The following is a 15,305-nucleotide window of genomic DNA, read 5'->3' as shown; positions in this document are numbered from 1 at the left end:
TATTGCTACAAACAGTGTGTGAGGGTTCCTTTTTCTCTACATACTTGCCAACACTTGTTATTTCTTGCCATTTTGATTGTAGCCATTCTAACTGGTGTAAGATGATACCTCATTGTGGTTTTGATTTGTACTTCCCTGATGATTAGCATATTCTCGTGTGTCTGTCATCTTATGTCTTCTCTGGGAAAGTGTCTATTCAGGTCCTCTGCCCATTTTTTAATTGGATTGTTTGTTTTTTGGTATTGAGTTGTATAAGTTCTTTATATATTTTGGATATATCATTGAATATACCTTATTGGGTATACCATTTGCAAATATGTTGTCCCATTCAGTAGGTTGTCTTTTTGTTTTGTTGATGGTTTTTTTTGCTATGCAAAAGCTTTTTATTTTGATGTAGCAAAAGTACTTTTTTTAAAAATTAGTTTCAGAGGTAGAATTTAGTGATTCATCAGTTGCATATAACACCCAGTGCTCATTACATCAAGGGCCCTTAAGGAGTCATTCAGCATAACCAAAAAAAATTTATCCTGGAAGTACAAAAGTACTTCTTTAAATAATATTATAGAGCGCTTGGGTGGCTCAGTCAGTTAAGTGTCTGCCTTCGGCTCAGGTGGTGATGCCACTGTCCTGGGATCGAGTCCTGCATCTGTCTCCCTGCTCAGTGGGGAGTCTACTTCTCCCTCTCCCCCGTCCCCTCTCCCCTGAACATGCTCTCTTTCTCTCACTCTCTCTCAAATAAAAATAAATGAAATCTTTAAAAAATAAAAAAATAATAGTATAAATATTTAATATTATAATATTAAAATATTAATGTTTAATATTCTAAAATATAATTCTATTATGTATCACATCAATAGCTCCACTCCCATCAAAAAATAATGATGTTATTATTCATTCAACAAATATTTGAGTAGAGTTGAGTTCAGTTCAGATCTGTTGACTACCTACAATGTGCCAGATACTGTCATTGGTGCTGAGAATGCCCTCACAGAACTTACATTCCAATGAAAGAAAGACAAGCAGTATACAGAAAGAAAAAAAAAAAAGTATGTTAGATGGTGATAAATGTTATAGAAAAAATAAAACAGGGAAGGGTGATAGGAATTGCTATTTTAAACTGAATGGTCTGAGAAGGCTGCATTGAGGTGACATTCAAGCAGAATCGAGGAAGAGGGGGGAGCTCACTATGTAGATATGAAGGAAAGAAGCTTCCAGGCAAAATTAAGAGCAAGTATAAAGGCCCTGAGGCAGTATCCTGCCTGGTGTACTGAGGAAAGCAAACATGGTTTGAGTGGATGTGCAAATGGGCAGTGGTAAGAGAGCAAGTCAAAGCAATGGGAACATAAAAGACAGAGCCTTGTAGATTAAAGAATGAGAGAGAAATCAAGTTAGAGATTGTGGACAAAAAGTGGATGGCCAGACTTACCTTAAAAGGATAACTCTGGCTACTGTGGTGGAGAACAGAATGTAGTCTGGTAAAGGTAGAAGCAGGGTAAAGTCTGAAGGCTGTCCTAATAATCTAGATGAGGGAGGTGGTGAGAAGTGGTCAGATTCTGTGTGTGTGATCCAGTAGACACAATTCATTGATGACTGGATTTGAGGTTTTAAAAGAAAGAAAAAGGGCACAAGCGACTTTAAATTTTTGGACTGAGAAACTGGAAAAATGCAAAATGCCATTCTCAAATACTCAACGCCAATTTCTGATTTTCGGATTATTAGTAAACAAGGAATACCAGGAAGTGGTATACTCCTAAATATGATAAAGAATGTGTATTTTAAAAACAAACAATTTTATGAATAACAGTGAAATACCAGTGGCATTCAGATTTAATTTTAAAAACCAAAAAAGAGTTTATAATGGAGAAAAATCCAGAAAACACTAAATATCCTTCATAAGTAAATTGAACAAATTGTGTTACAGTTATATAATGAAATTTTTTAATGGCTTAAAATATTTAAATCTGTGGTAAAAGGATACATTAAGTTAACAGAACAGGATACCAAACAGAATATAAAGTCTGATACCAGTTCTCTTTTCTTTTCTTTTTACATTAATGCTTATAGTAGCTTTATTCACAGTTGCCAAAGCCTGGAAGCAACGAAGATGTCCCTCAATAGGTGAATAAATACAGAAACTATGGCACATCAATACAATCAAATATTATACTTAATGATAAAAAGAAATGAGTTAATACCAGTTTTCTTAAAATGTATATAAATGTATGCCTGCAAAAAGGACTGGAGGGAAAATACGTTGATGCATCTGTAATTTTTCCTTTACATTTTTCTATATTCTTTGTAAACTTACGTATTGAATTTTTCTTTTCTTTTTTTTTAAGGATTTTGTTAATTTATTTGAGAGAGAGAGAGACACAGTGAGAGAGGGAACACAGCAGGGGGAGTAGGAGAGGGAGAAGCAGGCTCTCTGCTGAGCAGGGAGCCTGATATGGGGCTCAATCCCAGGACTCTGGGATCATGACCTGAGCCGAAGGCAGACACCTAATGACTGAGCCACCAGGCACCCCTCTTTTCTTTTTTTTAAGGTTTTATTTGAGAGCTAGACAGAGTGCATGCGTGCACATGTGCAAGCAGGGAGAGGGGCCGAGGGAGAGGGAGAGAATCTCAAGCAGACTCCACACTGAGCACATATCCCGATGCAGGGCTCAATCCCAAGACCCTGAGAGTGTGACCTGAAATCAAGAGTCAGACGCTTAACCAACTGAGCCACCCAGGCACCCTGAATTTTTCTTTTCTTTTATGACTAGAAAAACTATAAACATTATTTTGACAAAGAAACACATGCAAACTGATTTAAGGCTTACTCTCACATGCTTTTAGTAAGTGATAGTCGAACAAGCAAGAGTAAGCTAAAGGTAAAATAATAAAATCTCATCTACTCAAAACTACATCATCCCTGTAAGACCATAAGTTGGAGAGTCAGAGTGGAGACTCATTTCCACTGGCTATAGGGAGGCTCGGGGAGGCCTGAGGGGGGCTTTCGCACCCAGATTTCTCTATCTTCAATGATTCCTCAGTCTCCCACCTAAAACATGTTTGCCCCATTGAGGGGCCTCCCTAGAAGGGGCTCATTCTTTCCAACAATCTGGGTCTCTGTGAAGAGAGAACTCCAGCACTAAACAGGTCATGAAATCCAGCTCTGTAGGAGAACACTATAGACTAATGGGTTATTGCTTACAAATTCTGCTAACTGAAAATTCTATTAAAAGGGAATAGTCTCCTAGAACCCAAACATTTGGGAAACGTAAAGTAGCAAACACATCTCAGATCAGCCCATTGTGACCTTTTGCTCTTTTCGCACTTTAAACTTTTGCTTCTTTGGTTCATTCTTTGTTTCCTTATTACACTTTCTGTCTCTTTTACAGAGACATAGGTTGCAGTCATATCCTGTTAGAATGACTGATTTGTACGTGACCTGATGGCTTGCCATAGCTCTAAAGCCACCAGATTACTTTCCACATTGTGGTGAATGAGGGAAGCCACGTCTACACACTGGGAACAAGTTCTGTTTCACAAGAGCTTGTCTAAGATTCCACGTTTGAAGAGTCTCCTGTAAGTTGACTTTAAATCATATTTTCATGGGCATTCTATCTCTTCAGTTTAGACTGAAAGCACTCCCACAATGCCAGATTAATACAGAGGAAGATCTGGACAGGCCACAGACCTAGAGGAGACCTAGGAAGCTGATTTGAGGGTCACTGGGAAGATGCCCCTGCTGGTGATTTCAAACTTTGGTTGTATTAGAATCACTTCAGGAATATGTTAAAAATGAAAACCCTTAGGTCCCGTCCATGGCCTTATGTCACAAACAATACTCTGTCTACTCACTAATGCAGTGTTTCTAAGACTGACTCCAGACCGTTGACTCAGAATCACCCCTTTGCTAAAAATACAGCAGCTTTTCTTGCATAATACATCTAGGGTGTCAGCATATATAGAACTACCTCATTCTTTTTATTTTTTAATTTTTTTTAAAGATTTTATTTATTCATTTGAGACACAGAGATACAGAGAGAGAGAGAGAGAGAGAGAGAGAGAGAGAGAAAGCATGAGCAGGGAGAGAGGCAGAGGGAGAGGGAGAAGCAGGCTCCTCGTTGAGCCAGGAGCCTGATGTGGGGCTTGATCGCAGGACCCTGGGATCATGACCTGAGCCGAAGGCAGATGCTTAACCATCTGAGCCACCCAGGCGCCCCTACCTCATTCTTTTTAAACGGTGATTTCAATGCTTGTATTTACTGTCATTTTTTTTTTTTTTTAGCCAAACCCTATTGATGAACATGTGTGTAGTTTTTAGTCAATCATTATTAAAACCAGTGTTACAGTAAACACCTTCGATTGTGTATCTCCGGATATTAGCAGGAGGGTAAATTCTAGCTGTGCCAAGCCTATTTCAGTATCAGAGATACAAAGATATAGCACCAACTTGCATATGCCTAAAACCCAGTTTTTAGAGCAAGTAGGTCAATATTGCACTTTACATAAATTTGCCTCTGCAACACTTCATCCCATACACAGTATGTTCCCAGGGCAGTTAATTCCAAACACTGGTGGTAGACTAGGTCCAGAGTAATCATCTGAAGATCTTTAAAATAAAGCAGAACCTCTGGAGCCCTGTCTCCAAAGATTCTGATTCCAGTCTCAGGTGGGTGTCAGGAATCCATAGTTGGGGAAAACTTCCAGGCCATACTAATGCACAGCCAGGTTTGAGAACCAAGAGCCTCCTAAGTTGAAAACCAGAAAACAATCACTAGATGGCAACCTTACTCACTTTTTTTTTTTAAGCACTGATGCAAAATTAAGCAGAACACTTGAGTCTTTTTTCTTCTTATTCATGTTTACATTTGCAGACATCTCCCTATAGGAAGTTATTTTTTAAAATATACAAGCAGGTGCCTCTCTTTTATAATGCGCATATCCCATTATTTTTGAATTCCATAATCAAAACACAAGGCCTCTTTTGTTGGAATAATAATCCCCCTGGAAATTTTTAATCCAGCTTTCATTTGCACACATCTCTCCTATAAAACCCTGAATTTCCTGCTTCCTAAGGTAATAGCTGGAGTTTATCTTAATGAAAAATATCTCTTTTATTTCTTACCAATGTCTGGATCTCACTAACGACAAACACCAGCTGTGCTCTGTTTTGTGAGGTTAAAGCCCCTGATTAACACTTTGCCATTCTCTTCCTAACTCAGCCTATAAAGGTGCATAGATTCTTGGAAGGAATGACCTCAGAGGTCATCTAGTCCCAGTGCTCACCTAAAGCAGGATCACTTTCTTTTATCCCTGATAGCTGGTCATTTTGCCATTGCTTAAATACTTACAGTAACAGGGAACTCACTACCTTGCACTCCTGGTTCTAGGCAGAGTGATTTATTCTTTTACCACGTGGCATTTTTCATGTTCTCTACCCTTCTCCTCATCAAATTAAACACTTTTCAATGACCTTTCATGTGACCCGTCACCATGCTTGTCACCTCCAATTAGTTGGGCACAATGCCCACGTATCATCCACACATCTTAGCATACAATGTGACAATTACCTCCCTTATTCTGGCCACTCCCTCCTATTAATATAGATTCTGTAGCATCTACAAGATGCTATGCCAGTGCTTGGCCCAAAATGCAAGCTGAATTAATACTGGTTTCCTTTGTTTTCTAAATTTCTAATCACATAAACACTACCCTCCTTCCATTTGTTGTTTGCTTGTTGCTTGCTCCATAAGAACCAATACCAGACCAGCACTGCTCCTTATACTATATTATATAATTTACTTTCTGAATCAAAATGCATAGAGTAATATTTATGATATTGTTTAATCAACATCTTTTGAATCTTGATTTTATGATCCTGTATATCAACTATCGCTGCCAGTTTTTTGAGATGCAAATGTCAAGGAGCAAGAATTTCCTGTCCCCTTCAAAGGTCCTTCTAGCTGGACTAAGAATCATATTGACAGCAAAAAGTCGAATTTAATTTTGTATATATGGGGAATCCACACAGACATGGAAATTCCAAAGACAGTCAGGTAACATGAGGTATGGGGGAGGGATCTGGGACTTCAAAGGGAAGGAATGCAATTTGCAGGAAGATGAAAAAGAGTAAATGTTTGGTAAACAAATGTTTGCTGGGCCACTGAGAAACAATGGCACACAGAGGACTTTGATCAACCAGGTGTAGCTAGGTTCCTCCCTGTCTACCATGCCTAGTTCATAACATAATTTGGTTATCTATTGTGATAGCTCTCTTCCTGGAGTAGGTCCTATATATCTCAATTCTTTTTAGGCAGTTGAAGAGGAAGTAAAGAGCTTTTCCTGAATCTGCTGGGTTTTGATTACATTTTAACTCAAAATAATCTTCATGCCAAAGTGGCCCATCTTGGGGCCACCTGCTCTTGGCCCCTACACAAATATATTATTTTTTTTAAAGATTTTATTTATTTATTTGAGAAAGAGAGAATGAGAGACGGAGAACACGAAAGGGAAGAGGGTCAGAGAGAGAAGCAGACTCCCTGCTGAGCAGGGAGCCCGACGTGGGACTCGAAACCGGGACTCCAGGATCATGACCTGAGCCGAAGGCAGTTGCTTAACCAATATTATTGTCTTTTAACATTCATTTCAGTTATTTGTAAGAATTTTGAACAAGGCAGAGGCTAGGACAGTGCCCTGCTGATGCTAATGTTGGCTCCCCTGTGCTCTTTGGTATTTTTTAAATCCATATGACCAGTAATACTATTAAAATTAGAATGGAAAAAAAATAGAATGGCAAAATCAGAATAGTGGCAAAGCTATGCAAAAAATGGTGATACTGTAGACTAAAAAGTCATAATATCCTCTTTCACCACTTTTTTTCAACCTCATATGGGAAGTCCTTACTAATGCAATAAAGCAAAAAAGGAGGAAAAGATATATATATATATATATATATATATATATATATATATACACACATATATATATACACACACACACACATACTGGAAAGAAAGAAAGAAAACTTTTTTGCTCACAGATGCCATGATCATTTGTATAGAAACCCAAAAGAATCAACCAAAAATTAAAACAAAAACAAACTGCTGAAACTACCAAGCAATGATAGCAAGGTTGCAGGATACAAGTTAATATACAGGAAATCAACTGCTTTCCTATATAGTAACAATGAACAAATGGAATTTGAAATTAAAAATGCTAATACAATTTACATTAGTACCCCCCCTCAATTAAATACTTGGGTATTAACCTAACAAAATATGTACAGATCTATATGAGGAAAACTACAAAACTCTGATGAACAAAATCAAAGAATAACTAAATAAGATGGAGAAATATTCCATGTTCATAAACAGGAAGACTTAATCTTCTCAAGATGTCAGTTCTTCCCAACTTGATCTACGGAGTCAATGCAATGTCAGTCAAAATCAGTCAGTTATTTTATGGGTATTAACAAACCGATCTTAAAACTTATATGGGGAGGCAAAAGACCCAGAAAAACAAACACAACATTGAAGGAGAAAGAACAAAGTGGAGGACTGACACCACCTGACTTCAAAATTTACTGTAAAGGTACAGTAATCAAGACAGTGTGGTATGGCAACAAAATAAAAAAATAAACAAATAGGTCAGTAGAAGAGAATAGAGAGCCCAGAAATAGACCCGCATAAACATAGTCAAGTGAACTTTGAAAAGGAATAAAGACAAAACAATGGAGCAAAGATAGTCTCTTCAACAAACAATGCTGGAAAACCTGGATACCCATATATAAAAAATTGAATCTAGACACAGGTTTACACCCTTAACAAAAATTAACTCAAAATAAATCAGAGACTTACATGTAAAATGCAAAACTATAAAACTCCTAAAAGATAACAGAAGAGAAAACCCAGATAACCTTGGGTAGGGTGATTACTTTTTCGATACAGCAGCAAAGGCATGATACATGAAAGGAGTAATTGATAAGCTGGACTTCATTCAAATTAAAAACCTGTGCTCTACAAAAACTGTCAAGAGAGTTAAAAGACAAGACACAGACTGGGAAAAATATTTACAAAAAGACACATCTAATAAAGGACTGTTATCCAAAATAAGTAAAGAACTCTTAAAATTCAACATAAGAAAACAAATGACATAATTAAAAAATGGGTCAAAGATCTTAACAGACACTTCACCAAGGCAGATATAGAAGTGACATACAAGCATGTTCCAAACCACAGAGCATCAGGAAATGCAAATTAAAACAATGAGATACCGCTATGCACCTTATTAGAATGGCCTAAATTTGGAACACTAATAATACCAAATGCTGGCCAGGACGTGGAGCAGTAGGAACTCTCATATATTGCTGATAGAAATGCAAAATGGGGGGCACCTGGGTGGCTCAGTCGTTGGCGTCTGCCTTCGGCTCGGGTCATGATCCCGGGGATCGAGGCCCGCATCGGGCTCCCTGCTTGGCAGGGAGCCTGCCTCTCCCTCTCCCACTCCCCCTGCTTGTGTTCCCTCTCTCGCTGTGTCTCTCTCTGTCAAAATAATAAATAAAAATCTTTAAAAAACAAAAACAAAAACCAAAAAAAACAGACTCTTACATACAGGGAACAGACTAGTGGTTACCAGACAGGAAGTAGGTGAGGGGGCAGGTAAAATAGGTAAAGGGGATGAAGAGTATACTTACTGCGTTGAGCACTGAGTCATGTACAGAAATGTTGGATCATTATATTATGCACCTGAAACTATCATTAAATTGTATGTTATTATACTTCAATTAACAATTTTTTAATTAAAAATAGTAGAGTAGTGTGAATTTTATTCATTTATTCAACAAATACCTATTGTGAGCCAAAAAGATACCAAGCATTGAGGGTATGCGAAAAATTCTGCTTTTAGGAGCTTAAGATCTAGGGTAGATACAGGCCACAAATAAAACAAATCAAATAAAAAAATAATAATAAAATAAAATATATAGTATGCTATATAGTGCCAAATACTAAGGAAAAAGACTAGGGGAAGGAAGGTTAGGAATGTGTGGGAAGGGCTAACATTTTACATAGGGGGGCAAGGAAAATTCTCAGTGAAAAAGTAACTTTTGACTAAAAAATGAAGGCAGTCGGGAAGCAAGCCAAGATGATATCAGGTGAAAGAACACTGCTGGCTGAGGGAACAGCAGATACAAAGGCAGGATTGTGCCTGCCTAGCATGTCTGGGGAACATCAAGTATGCCTTACATGGCTAGTGAAAAGAGAGTAGTCAGAGTAAGAGAGGAGGTCAGAGATACAACAAATTTGGGGCGGGAAAGTGCCAATACATACCACTGTATCAGTCATGGGAAGTACTTTGACTTTCACTGAGTGGAATGGAAAGCCATCAGAGTGTTTGAGCAGTGAAGCTCCATCATCCAGACCTCCGTTTTACAAGGACCTCTTGGCTGTCCAGTAGAGATGGGCGAAAAGGTAGAAGCAGGGCGACAACTTAGGAAGCCATCGGGACAACCCAGACCAGAGGTGGTGGTGGCTTGGCGTAGCCGTGGAGTGAAGGATTTGGGTTCAGGGTGTATTCTGAAAGTAGAGTGGACAGAATTTGCTGGTTGATGGGATCTGGAGGACGAAAGACAGAAAAGACGGAAGATGACGCCAAGGTCTTCAGCCAGAGCAACGGAAAAAAGGAGCTGCACTTCTGAGCTGGGCAATTCTGTTGGAAGGGAGGGTTTAGAAGTAGTGCGTATCAGAAGACAGGTTGAGTTTGAAGTGTCTGTGGCAGAAGTGGTTTATGTCCCTCATCTGTCCTCTTGTCCAGTCCACTGCACACCTGCCAACTCCCTCTTCCAGAAATGTACGTCTTTGCCTGAGGACGCTCTTTAGCCACAGGAGTCTGCTTTCCACCGAAGGTGGCTGGATGTGCTAGGGAATTCAGATCCTCCGGGAGCAGCTGTCAACCACTAACTGACAGGATTTGGGGTATAAATACCCCAGTTCCCTCCCCCTTCAGCTGGAATAAGTGAGGCTTGTGTCTTACACTGGTCCCCAGAATTCTTCCAGCACTCCATTTGCCCAGAGGGTAGCTGGTTTGATAACGAATCCTTTATTGGATTTCTTCATTTCTCTGTCTCGTTTACCCATTTCCTTACCTTTATCTCCCCTGCTCCAAAATAAAAACAGAACAACAAATATATAACAACAGGGGAAAAAAAAAATCTGCTAGTGCCTGCATCCTTTCTGGTACAGCTGAAATGAAGACAATACCTATGAGACACCCAAAAGGCAATGTCATTGCAGCAGATGGACACCCAATCTCTAAAACTTATGGAAAAATCAGGCAAGAGATAAATTTGGAAGTCATCAGCATATGGACAGTTTGGAAGTCATAAGAGTGGATGAGATCATTAAGAGTGAGTAAAAATAGAAAGAAAAGCAGAATGGGTTGGGACCTTTGGTCACACTCAAGTTTAAAGGTAGGAAAACTGGGGAGGAACCAGCCCAAAATGCCAAGAAGCAGCAGCCAGGGAGGTCAGAAGAAACTTAGGCAAATGAAGAAAATATTTCCAGGAATTAATAGTACTGATTCCTGGGTCTCACTGCAGATCAAAAGAACCAGGGTCTCTGTCGGTTCACACAGGAAGCTTGCATTTTTGCAGCCTTATCAGATATTCCTTCAGCACAATGAGATTCAAGAAAATACTGAACCTTAGAAACTCCTATCTTCTCAGGGGAGCCTGGGTGGCTCAGTCGGCTAAGCGCCTGCCTTCAGCTCAGGTCATGATCCTGGAGTCCCAGGATCAAGCCCCACATTGAGCCCCCATCGGGCTCCCTGCTCAGTGGGGAGCCTGCTGCTCCCTCTGCCCCTCACCTCTCTCTCTCTCAAGTAAATAAATAAAAATCTTTTTTAAAAAAAGGAAACTCTTATCTTCTCTTTTTTGGGGGGGTGGGGGAAGCAGTTGTGGTGTAGCTAGCATGGCACAGATAAGCTTTATTCTTTCTTGGTAAGTACCCAACATTATAGGTGGGCATTTAAATTGACTTCTCAAAAGCTCATCCTGCTACTTAAGCATATTGTGTCCTTGTAATTAGAGGTTACATGTATGTACAATTTTGAGTTAGCTAAATATGGATCTTTTTCTCTGTAGTTGAGGTTATCCTGAGTTGATTGTGTTAGTTGCTAGGTGTTTCACATTCTTGAACTAGATCATTTACCCAAAACGGGTCTATAGAAAATTTGCTTCTTTTTAAGATGTGAAATCAGATCAGATAGCAAGGTTTCAGCTTACTTTTGTTCTACAGATAATTTTTTTTTGCAATCATGACTAATAATTATACTAATAAGTCTGACTTTTTTTAAACTATCAGTATTTACACATCCAAGTGAAATCTCCTTGAAATAGTCCTCTTAGGAAGCCATATGCTACGTTTCTGAAAATCTTTAGAAATACCCTCAGTATCCATGACAGCTACATTTGACTAGCATATCTTCATTTTTTTAAGTAGTCTTGATTTTAGGATTACTTATACTGATCCTAATGATAGTTAACACCTTTTCATGATTTCCTGTAAACTGAATGTGTGCCTCCAGATTCATATGTTGAAACCTAACCTCAGTAAGATGGTATTTGGAGATGAGGCCTTTGGGGGGTGATTTGGTCATGAGGATGGAGCCCTCATGAATAGGACTTCGTGCCTTTGTAAATGAGAGCCCAGAGAACTGCCTGGCCCCTTCCCCCATGTGAAGTTATAGGAAGAGGGTTGTCTAAAAACCAGGAAGCAGGCTGTCACCAGACACTGAATCTGCTGGTGCCTTGACCTTGGATTTCCCACCCTCCAGAACTGTGATAAATAAATATTTGTTGTTTAGCCATTCACTCTATGGTACTTTTGTTATAGCAGCCTAAACAGACTAGGCCAATGATTCTCATAAACTGACACTACAGAGTAGTCTCAAGAAGGTTTGCAACAAAATGTTATGATATAAGTTTAATAGGTGAACATAACCACTTATAGAAGAAAACTCTCATATGGCAGGCTGTTATTAGCAGAATAAAAAAAAACTACTATAGAGTTCCCCAAAGAGTCAAGAGCAGTCACATAATTTGCAAAGCCCAGTACAAATGAAAATGCAGGGCCTCTTATTCAGAGGGCAGGGGGAAGGTGTTGTTAAAAGTATTAAATTATAAAGCTGCTCAAGCACATGCTCCCTGTTCACCAGACTTCACTTACAGAACACAAGTTCAAAGACAATCATTAATTTAAAGATAGCATCATCAGCAGAGCACTAGTCCAAGTGTGGGTCCCTTCTGAGTATGGCATGTATGTGGCAGCACAGGCCACTCACCCACAGAGCCAACCTGCCCAAGGAGCCAGCCCTGCAGAGGTCCCTGCTGTTCGGATTCTAACCGGTTTCCACTGATGCATAGAAAAGTTACAGACTTTGTCTTTACCTCCCCTTTCAGATATAAAACTTCATGTATTTTTATCTTTGTTTCCTTGTAGTAAAAGAATAAGAAGATTCGGATATCAAGAAGAGGTGTACAAGTTAGGGCAACAAAAACAGGACCTCTACAGTGGGCTGAGAGGCAGGGAACTACCTGGAGATAACACTTTCCAGGCTGGCTTACTAAGGCAGGCCAGGAGGTCAAGGACCATGGAAGTTTATTTTACCTCAAGTTCCAATAAAACAGCAACATTTCCCCTGTGGGTAGGTTTCAGCAAACATCCTAAAGGCCACCTAATACAAAATTTCACGGGAACAGAGTGGGACAAACCTAGCATCACCCCTACCCACTCTTTGTTTGTCCGACCTCATTTTCTAGACTTCCTGTGGCTGCCATGTCTAATTCAATAGACAACCACAAAAGTATGGGTTATTAAACAACTTAAGGTTAATTTATATTCTCATCATGTTCTAGGTTTCTGCTAAAATGCACATGTGTGATTTAAAGCGGTATACCAGCTCTGAGTTTCTTTAATTCCCAGCTACAGTGCAGTTTCCTGAGAACGTTGTCTTATCTTTTCAAGGATAATTTTCTCCCTGGGGAGGGGGGAACACTTAGTTCTTTTGTATCTCCTATATTCTTTATTATGGCACTAAGCATGGGACTAATTACATATTGAATAGAGTTTAGCTATATATCATAACTGGAGAAAAATGTGTAGAAACTATATATAAATGTTCCCTTCTCCCCTCCTCTCCAAATGCAGCCTATTTATTTATATATTTTTAAACAGAAAGCTTGTAAGTTTATCCTCTGGCCAGTAATTTTTTAAAATATTTTATTTATTTATTTGACACAGAGAGAGACAGAGAGAGAGAGAGAGAGTGAACACAAGCAGGGGGAGCGGCAGAGGGAGAGGGAGAAGCAGGCTCCCTGCCTAACAGAGAGCTGGATGCGGGGCTCCGGGCTCGATCCCAGGACCCTGAGATCATGACCTGAGCCAAAGGCAGTCACTTAATTGACTGAACCACCCGGGCGCCCCACAGCCAATTTTAAATGTAAATCTTGGGGCGCCTGGGTGGTTCAGTCAGTTAAGCATCCAACTCTTGATTTCAGCTCAGGTCATGATCTCAGGGTTGTGAGATCCAGCCCCTCATTGGGCTCAGTGATGGGCACTGAGCCTGCTTAAGATCCTCTCTCTGCCTCTCCCTCTGCCCCTCTCCCCAGACACCCCTTGCTCTTTCTTTACTTAAATAAATAAATAAATAAATAAATAAATAAATGTATATAAATATTAACCTTGATGCATGTTCCTAACTACTACAGTACAGGATAATTTACAGTGTTACTCAAATCTGGTATATGCCAATGGTAAGAGTATTAAGAGTGAGGTTACTATATTTCTATATATACACTACATAAATCCATCAGTTTCCAGGTCCATTTATGATACATCACAGATTTACTTAAATCATTTGGAAATATTTTCTGAAATTCTTGAAAGAGTTTCAAAACAAAACAAACTTTAACTGATACTAAGCACATAATAGTAATAGGAGAAAGTGAGGATATCATAAAATCCATTTTTAAAATATCAGGTATTCTATCTACTTCCACAGAAGTCTTCTGTCACTACTTCACTCATACTAATACTAGTACTGACCTCAGGTTGTGCCAGCTCTATCACCTCACAACTTAGGTCTAAGCAATAAAGAACAAGAATTTTTGTGTGAGGGAGATAGCAATTGCTAAAATAAAATTTGTATAATACGATAACATTTTAGAATGACCTTGAGGAAGAAAATCTTAGACCAATGAGTTGAACTTTCCATGAAGTTTCTCAGACAAAAGAGAAGAAGGCAGATTAGTGAAGGAAGAAATTAGAACAGTAAGGACAAAAATTTCCCCAAAGTGAGCATGAGGTAAAAGATTTTCCAGTCACAATGAAAATAGAATTTGCTGACAAGGTCATGATCACATCAGACAGCTCACAACTGGGAACAAGGAATTTACAAAAAGCATTATTTATCTTTAACTACAAATTTGGAATGTTTCCAAGCTACATCTGGGAAATGCCTGCCTACCCTTGACCAGTATATTGCTCAATTTTCCCTCTTATATCTCATTTACCACACTCATGCCACCTTAAGGGTAGTAAGGAGTTCACTGACATGAGGTACCTAACATAGTAAAAGACTCATAGGAACAAAGTAGAATGGTGGTTTGCCAGAGGCCGGGGCTGGGGGCAATGGGCAGTTGCTCTTTGATGGATATAAAGTTTGAGTGATGCAAGGTAAGTTCTAGAGATCTGCCTACAACATCGTGCCTATAGTTATCAACACTATATTGTACACTTAAAATTTGTCTAAAAGGGTAGATCTCATATTAAATGTTCTTACTACAAGTGTTTTAACGGTAGTAAGGAAGCACTCAATTGCATTTAATTCTAGCCATATTTTGCTCCTTTAACTGGTATAATTGATTCAGGTGATTCAGATATTCATCATTGGTAAGGCATTCCTTGTTAAATGAATTGGAACATCTGTGCTCCTAATTTAATGCAAAACCCCCGTGACTTTCTGATCTTTGGCATTATTTTTGAGAAGTCCAACTGGGTATTTGTACTGTAACTGCTTAACACACATCCTCACACTATAGTTCAATGCGGTGAACCTTCCCTGACAAGCAAAAGATTTTATTCACAATACAATGAATGATTTTGAGTCCATCACTGACAGTGGGAAATGGCCTGTACTACTGTTCATTGAGGGAGGATCCTATTGTTTTAAGATAGTAAATGGAACAAGGTGGAATTCTACTCATTTCCCAAGAATAACATTGATTTGCAGCAAGATCTCTGAAGAATCATTTCTTTACC

This window comes from Eumetopias jubatus, unplaced genomic scaffold, assembly GCF_037043125.1.
Source record: "Eumetopias jubatus isolate StellerSeaLion01/CBP00866 unplaced genomic scaffold, mEumJub1_p1.0 scaffold_2, whole genome shotgun sequence".
Taxonomy (NCBI): domain Eukaryota; kingdom Metazoa; phylum Chordata; class Mammalia; order Carnivora; family Otariidae; genus Eumetopias; species Eumetopias jubatus.
The sequence above is the reverse complement of the archived record's forward strand: the minus strand, read 5'-3'. Positions refer to the sequence as shown.